Genomic DNA, 7,500 nt, shown 5'->3' with positions numbered 1-7,500 from the left:
AAACACCGGCCCGATAATACGCGCACAATTCCCCAAACACCGGCGCGGATTTCAGCCACTATTGGCGGGCACAAGTCCCCCAACACTAGCCCGGGATTCAGCCACTAGTGGCGGGCACGATTCCCCAAACACCGGTCCGATAATACGCGCGCATATCCCCAAACACCGGCCCGATAATACGCGCACAATTCCCCAAACACCGGCGCGGATTTCAGCCACTAGTGGCGGGCACAAGTCCCCCAACACTAGCCAAGTTCTCAGCCACTAGTGGCGGGCACAATTCCCCAAACACCGGCCCGATAATACGCGCACAATTCCCCAAACACCGGCGCGGATTTCAGCCACTATTGGCGGGCACAAGTCCCCCAACACTAGCCCGGGATTCAGCCACTAGTGGCGGGCACGATTCCCCAAACACCGGTCCGATAATACGCGCGCATATCCCCAAACACCGGCCCGATAATACGCGCACAATTCCCCAAACACCGGCGCGGATTTCAGCCACTAGTGGCGGGCACAAGTCCCCCAACACTAGCCAAGTTCTCAGCCACTAGTGGCGGGCACAATTCCCCAAACACCGGTCCGATAATACGCGCGCATATCCCCAAACACCGGCCCGATAATACGCGCACAATTCCCCAAACACCGGCGCGGATTTCAGCCACTAGTGGCGGGCACAAGTCCCCCAACACTAGCCCGGGATTCAGCCACTAGTGGCGGGCACAATTCCCCAAACACCGGTCCGATAATACGCGCGCATATCCCCAAACACCGGCCCGATAATACGCGCACAATTCCCCAAACACCGGCGCGGATTTCAGCCACTATTGGCGGGCACAAGTCCCCCAACACTAGCCCGGGATTCAGCCACTAGTGGCGGGCACGATTCCCCAAACACCGGTCCGATAATACGCGCGCATATCCCCAAACACCGGCCCGATAATACGCGCACAATTCCCCAAACACCGGCCCGGATTTCAGCCACTAGTGGCGGGCACAAGTCCCCCAACACTAGCCAAGTTCTCAGCCACTAGTGGCGGGCACGATTCCCCAAACACCGGTCCGATAATACGCGCGCATATCCCCAAACACCGGCCCGATAATACGCGCACAATTCCCCAAACACCGGCCCGGATTTCAGCCACTAGTGGCGGGCACAAGTCCCCAAACACTAGCCAAGTTCTCAGCCACTAGTGGCGGGCACAATTCCCCAAACACCGGTCCGATAATACGCGCGCATATCCCCAAACACCGGCCCGATAATACGCGCACAATTCCCCAAACACCGGCCCGATAATACGCGCGCAATTCCCCAAACACCGGCCCGATAATACGCGCGCAATTCCCCAAACACCGGCCCGATAATACGCGCACATTTCCCCAAACACCGGCGCGGATTTCAGCCACTATTGGCGGGCACAAGTCCCCCAACACTAGCCCGGGATTCAGCCACTATTGGCGGGCACAAGTCCCCCAACACTAGCCCGGGATTCAGCCACTAGTGGCGGGCACGATTCCCCAAACACCGGCCCGGCGCTGAGTTTATGGCCTCCGAAAGGCCCATACATTCAGACGGGTCCATGTATTTTCAGTTTTCCGTAGCAGGTGTGATTGTTTGTTTAATTAGGTAGTTTGTGTTGGTGACGGTGTTCCTAACTGTGGTGGCTTGTTTGTAGAATGTGGGGCCCTGCGTTTGTGTTATGTTGATTTCTGGTAATTTACTTTTTACTAAGTAGTCTTTCAGGTTTTTGTTTCTTTTAAAGGCTGAGATGATTTTGTAATCTTGGATTATGCTTGTGTTCTGTAGTGTCTGATTTATATTTTGTCCATTCATTCAGACGGGTCCATGTATTTTCAGCGACAGCCGCAGTACCGCCAAAATCCATGCAGCGGCGCTGGATTTATGGCCTCCGAAAGGCCCATTCATTCAGACGGGTCCATGTATTTTCAGCGACAGCCGCAGTACCGCCAAAATCCATGCAGAGGCGCTGAGTTTATGGCCTCCGAAAGGCCCATTCATTCAGACGGGTCCATGTATTTTCAGCGACAGCAGCAGTACCGCCAAAATCCATGCAGCGGCGCTGTATTTATGGCCTCCGAAAGGCCCATTCATTACCAACGGGGCTGCAGTAGCATCCCGCGGCCACGCAGGGGCAGATATTGTGAGGGAATTACATGGTAGTGGACGGAGCGCCCATGCATTTCCAATGGGAGTGCAGTACCTCAAAAATCCGCTCCAAGCCACCGAACTTGAGGGCCCGACGTTCCCTCAACACTAGCCCAGTGCAATCGACATTTCGTTCTGTGTACATTGTTACACAGAATGACAATACAAGGGAATTATTATTATTATTATTATTATTATGTATTCAGCCACTAGTGGCGGGCACAATACCCCAAACACTGGCCCGGCGCTGGCTGAGTTTATGGCCTCCGAAAGGCCCATACATTCAGACGGGTCCATGTATTTTCAGTTTTCCGTAGCAGGTGTGATTGTTTGTTTAATTAGGTAGTTTGTGTTGGTGACGGTGTTCCTAACTGTGGTGGCTTGTTTGTAGAATGTGGGGCCCTGCGTTTGTGTTATGTTGATTTCTGGTAATTTACTTTTTACTAAGTAGTCTTTCAGGTTTTTGTTTCTTTTAAAGGCTGAGATGATTTTGTAATCTTGGATTATGCTTGTGTTCTGTAGTGTCTGATTTATATTTTGTCCATTCATTCAGACGGGTCCATGTATTTTCAGCGACAGCCGCAGTACCGCCAAAATCCATGCAGCGGCGCTGAGTTTATGGCCTCCGAAAGGCCCATTCATTCAGACGGGTCCATGTATTTTCAGCGACAGCCGCAGTACCGCCAAAATCCATGCAGCGGCGCTGGGTTTATGGAATCCGAAAGGCCCATTCATTCAGACGGGTCCATGTATTTTCAACGACAGCCGCAGTACCGCCAAAATCCATGCAGCGGCGCTGTATTTATGGCCTCCGAAAGGCCCATTCATTCCCAACGGGGCAGCAGTAGCATCGCGCGGCCACGCGGGGGCAGATATTGTGAGGGAATTACATTGTAGTGGACGGAGCGCCCATGTATTCCTATGGGCAATGCATTTCCAATGGGAGTGCAGTACCTCAAAAATCCGCTAGAGGGCCCCGAACTTGAGGGCCCGGCGTTCCCTCAAGTGCCGATTTTATACCCCCTTCTCCAGCCGACAGCCAGAATTATATTAGGGACTCGCAATTTTGAGAGGTGAGCACCAGGGCTAATCAGCGGCCACCCGTGACCATTGAGTCCGACAGAGCAGAGGCTAGGGGCGGCCTCGCATCTCGCAATTACCGAGGGAAGATGCCGGTTCTCGAAAAATTTCTAAGTTTTTCAAATTTTAAAGTATTGAAGTATTTAGGGCGCTTCCCGCGGCCCTGGCTTTTGCATGTACCCCTCTAAGCTCCGGTTCTCGAAAAATGTCTAAGTTTTTCAAACTTTAAAGTATTGAAGCCGGACTTCCGCGGAGGCTGACAGGGGGCCTCCATCGAAGCACCCTTCACCCCCGGGTGAGCCGGCGTCGGCCCACGGGCCTGCCGGTTCCCCAACTGAGCGATTGGCACACGAGACCCGCCTCGGAGGGCCCACGTCGGCCGGCGCAAGCCGGTGTTCGGGCGTGCGGCTCCTCCGGCTTTGCGGGTCAAGCTCCAGCGCCGAGGATACTAGGCAAACGTTGGGCCCCCCCGAGCCGAGTGGATACCCGCCTCAGAAAGAGCTGGGGCGGTACGTACGGACGGCCTCACTAAGAGGGAACGGAAGCTACTAAAGCACACGTATAACTGTCCGATGTGCGAACGAAAGTGAGGCCGGACGAATCCGATACGAGTTACGAGTGAGGCGGGATCCACGGCTGGCACTCGCGGGGCCCTCTTGCGAAACCATGCCTCGGCGTGAACCTTTTGGCGGCAGAACCAAGACGAACCGAGGTCGAGCTTCCGTCTCGAGCCACACCCAGACGTCCGACCGTCGCGGAGCCCGACGCCACGCGTGCTAGGGCTCCGCGCGAAACATCGTTTCACGACACCCGCTCGTCAGCCCGTCCGAACGTATACGAGTGTCGCGCGGCCCCCCGGGCCCGGCTGTAGCCACAGCCTCGTCCCGGACCAGGGCCGCACCGCCACCAGCAGCGCCCCCCCGGCGGCAGACGCACTCTGGTTGATCCTGCCAGTAGCATATGCTTGTTTTCAAGATTAAGCCATGCATGTCTAAGTACGAATGGCCAGTACAGTGAAACTGCGAACGGCTCATTAAATCAGTTATGGTTCCTTTGATCGCTCCACCGTTACTTGGATAACTGTGGCAAATCCAGAGCTAATACATGCAAACGAGCGCCGACTCGCGGGCGGGGCTCCGGCCTCGCCCCGGGGACGCGTGCATTTATCAGACACAAAAACCCACGCGGTGTCCGGCGGGCGGGGGCTCAGCCGTCGCGCGCGTCCCCCGCGTCCGGCCTCCGCCTCTCCGGGCGGGGGCGTAAGCGGCGCGGGCGGCTCCGCGCGCGCCGGTCCTCGTTCCGCCGGCCCGGCCCCCCCTTTGTGTTGACTCAGGATAACCTCGTGCCGATCGCTCGCCCACCCGAGGCGGCGACGACTCATTCGAATGTCTGCCCTATCAACTTTCGATGGTAGACTCTGCGCCTACCATGGTGACCACGGGTAACGGGGAATCAGGGTTCGATTCCGGAGAGGGAGCATGAGAAACGGCTACCACATCCAAGGAAGGCAGCAGGCGCGCAAATTACCCACTCCCGACACGGGGAGGTAGTGACGAAAAATAACAATACGGGACTCGTTCGAGTCTCCGTAATTGGAATGAGCCGAACACAAACCCATCGGCCAGCATCCATTGGAGGGCAAGTCTGGTGCCAGCAGCCGCGGTAATTCCAGCTCCAATAGCGTATTTTAAAGTTGCTGCAGTTAAAAAGCTCCTAGTTGGACCCCGGGACGCGAGCTGACGGTCCGCCGCGAGGCGTGCATCCGTCTGTCCCAGCCCCTGCCTCTCGGCAAAAGCCCCCGTGATGCCCTTCGCTGGGTGTCACTCGCGGGGCCCGAAGCGTTTACTTTGAGGAAATTAGAGTGTTCAAAGCAGGCCACACGGCCGCCCCTGCATATCGCAGCTGGGAATAATGGAATAGGACTCCGGTTCTATTTTGTGGGTTGTCATGAACTGGGGCCATGATTAAGAGGGACGGCCGGGGGCATTCGTACTGCGCCGCTAGAGGTGAAATTCTTGGACCGGCGCAAGACGGACGAGAGCGAAAGCATTTGCCAAGAATGTTTTCATTAATCAAGAACGAAAGTCGGAGGTTCGAAGACGATCAGATACCGTCCTAGTTCCGACCATAAACGATGCCGACTCGCGATCCGGCGGCGTTATTCCCATGACCCGCCGAGCAGCACCCGGGAAACCGACCAAGTGTCTGGGTTCCGGGGGGAGTATTGTTGCAAAGCTGAAACTTAAAGGAATTGACGGAAGGGCACCACCAGGAGTGGAGCATGCGGCTTAATTTGACTCAACACGGGAAACCTCACCCGGCCCGGACACGGAAAGGATTGACAGATTGAAGGCTCTTTCTCGATACCGTGGGTGGTGGTGCATGGCCGTTCGTAGTTGGTGGAGCGATTTGTCTGGTTAATTCCGATAACGAACGAGACTCAAACATACTAAATAGTACCGCGGCCCCCCGCGCGGTCGGCGGCAGAAAACTTCTTAGAGGGACAAGTGGCTCTCAGCCACACGAGAATGAGCAATAACAGGTCTGTGATGCCCTTAGATGTCCGGGGCTGCACGCGCGCCACACTGAGCGTATAAGCGCGTCGTCTATCCCCGCGCCGGCAGGCGCGGGTAATCCTATGAACCCCGCTCGTGACAGGGCCTGGGGATTGCAATTATTTCCCACCAACGAGGAATTCCCAGTAAGCGCGGGTCATTAGCCTGCGTTGATTAAGTCCCTGCCCTTTGTACACACCGCCCGTCGCTACTACCGATCGGATGGCTTAGTGAGGTCCTCGGATAGTCCCCGCCGGGGCCGGCCCCGGCTCCGGCGGTGTGCCAGAAGACGGTCGAACTTGACTATCTAGAGGAAGTAAAAGTCGTAACAAGGTTTCTGTAGGTGAACCTGCAGAAGGATCATTAACGTACGAGCGGCAGCAGATCCGCCTCGGTACACCCCCGACGAGCCAGACGCCGAGGGCGGCGGGTCGTCGCAGGCGGAGGAAGAGGGTAGACCGGGACGGGACGGGACGGGGGGCGCGGCGCGGGTCACTCCCGGGCCGCGCGTCGGAGCGAGTTCGGCGGGCGCCACGCGGCGCGGCGCGACGCGAGAAAAGGCGGCGGGCGATGTCGCGCTACCTCCGTGCGAGCGGGGTAGCGCGCTCGTCCGACGACCCCAGTAGCGCGGCGCGGCGCGACGACAGGCGACCGCCAGCGACGGGCGAAAGGCGGCGGCCGTGCGCGGGACCCCCGTAACCGGGGAATCCCCCTATGCCGACGACCCTAGCTCGGCGCGGTTCTCGCGCTTCCGGCGCGCGCTTCCGGGGCGGCACTCGCCTCGACGACCTCCCGTCCTTTAAAGGTAACGGTTCGGGCCGGCGCCCCGGCGTCCGTCCGCCCGTCGGTGTCGCGTGTCCGTGCGGCGCGGGGCTGCTCTCGGCGAGGGTCGCCGAGCAAGCGGATCCCCGCACGGATCACAACGGCCGTATGGCGGCGGCGTCGGGACGCCCGCCCGAGACGAAGGTTCAGGGCGACGAAACGGTGCTCCCACCGGCTACCTTTTTCCCCGGCCAAACGCGTCCGTCGGCCGGAGCCCTCGAGGGGCCGCGTAGCGCGCGCGTGGGCCGGCCCCCGGACACCGGAGTTCCTCCCGGGGCTCCGGACACCGGGGGTTCGGTTCCGCGCGGTCCGCCGCGGTCTCCTCTGTCCATCCATAGTCCGGGCAGGCCGCGGCCGGGTCGGGGGCCAGTCCCCCCTCGGTGTCAGCGCGGTCGCGCCGCCCTTGTAAACCAAACCCACTCGCTGACGGGTAGCAACACCCAAAGCGTCGCTTCGCGGCGCGGCGGGGCTTCCAAGTCGGATGGCCTTCCGGGGTCCGGGTAGGAGACGCCGGGGGCCGGCCTCAGCGCCGAGCCCCCGACCTACCCGGCGAGTCCGGTCGCCGAGTCGTGTCAGGCCCGAGCGGGAGACGCCGGGCGCCGGCCTCAGCGCCGAGCGCCCGACCTACCCGGGCCGACGCACGTCTCGGGCGCCGTCGCGGCCCCGAGCGGGAGACGCCGGGCGCCGGCCTCAGCGCCGCGCGCCCGACCCGCTCGGCTCGTCGCGGCGTCGCGCGTATCGCGCCCGTCGGTAACCGCGCCGCGGGTTAGGGGCTCGCTCGCGGGAGCGACCGAACGGCACCCGCGGCGCGTTCGTCTCCGGTACAAACCCTGTCGTGAATTTGTCTCCGATCGTCCCGGGCGGACGTAAAAGGGC

The 7,500-nt window shown here is 59.4% G+C and overlaps 1 non-coding gene across 1 annotated transcript; it reads left to right on the top strand.

Annotated features, from left to right (window-relative positions):
* The first annotated feature begins 4,181 nt into the window (after positions 1–4,181).
* Positions 4,182–6,168, top strand: LOC148344969 (18S ribosomal RNA). The gene has a single exon (XR_015848959.1). It is a non-coding gene; the product is annotated as an 18S ribosomal RNA (ribosomal RNA).
* Positions 6,169–7,500: the final 1,332 nt, after the last annotated feature.

The sequence above is a fragment of the Urocampus carinirostris genome, unplaced genomic scaffold (genome assembly GCF_059441175.1).
Source record: "Urocampus carinirostris isolate Australia breed hairy pipefish unplaced genomic scaffold, RoL_Ucar_1.0 HiC_scaffold_159, whole genome shotgun sequence".
Lineage (NCBI taxonomy): Eukaryota > Metazoa > Chordata > Actinopteri > Syngnathiformes > Syngnathidae > Urocampus > Urocampus carinirostris.
This window is presented reverse-complemented; position numbering and strand designations above follow the sequence as displayed.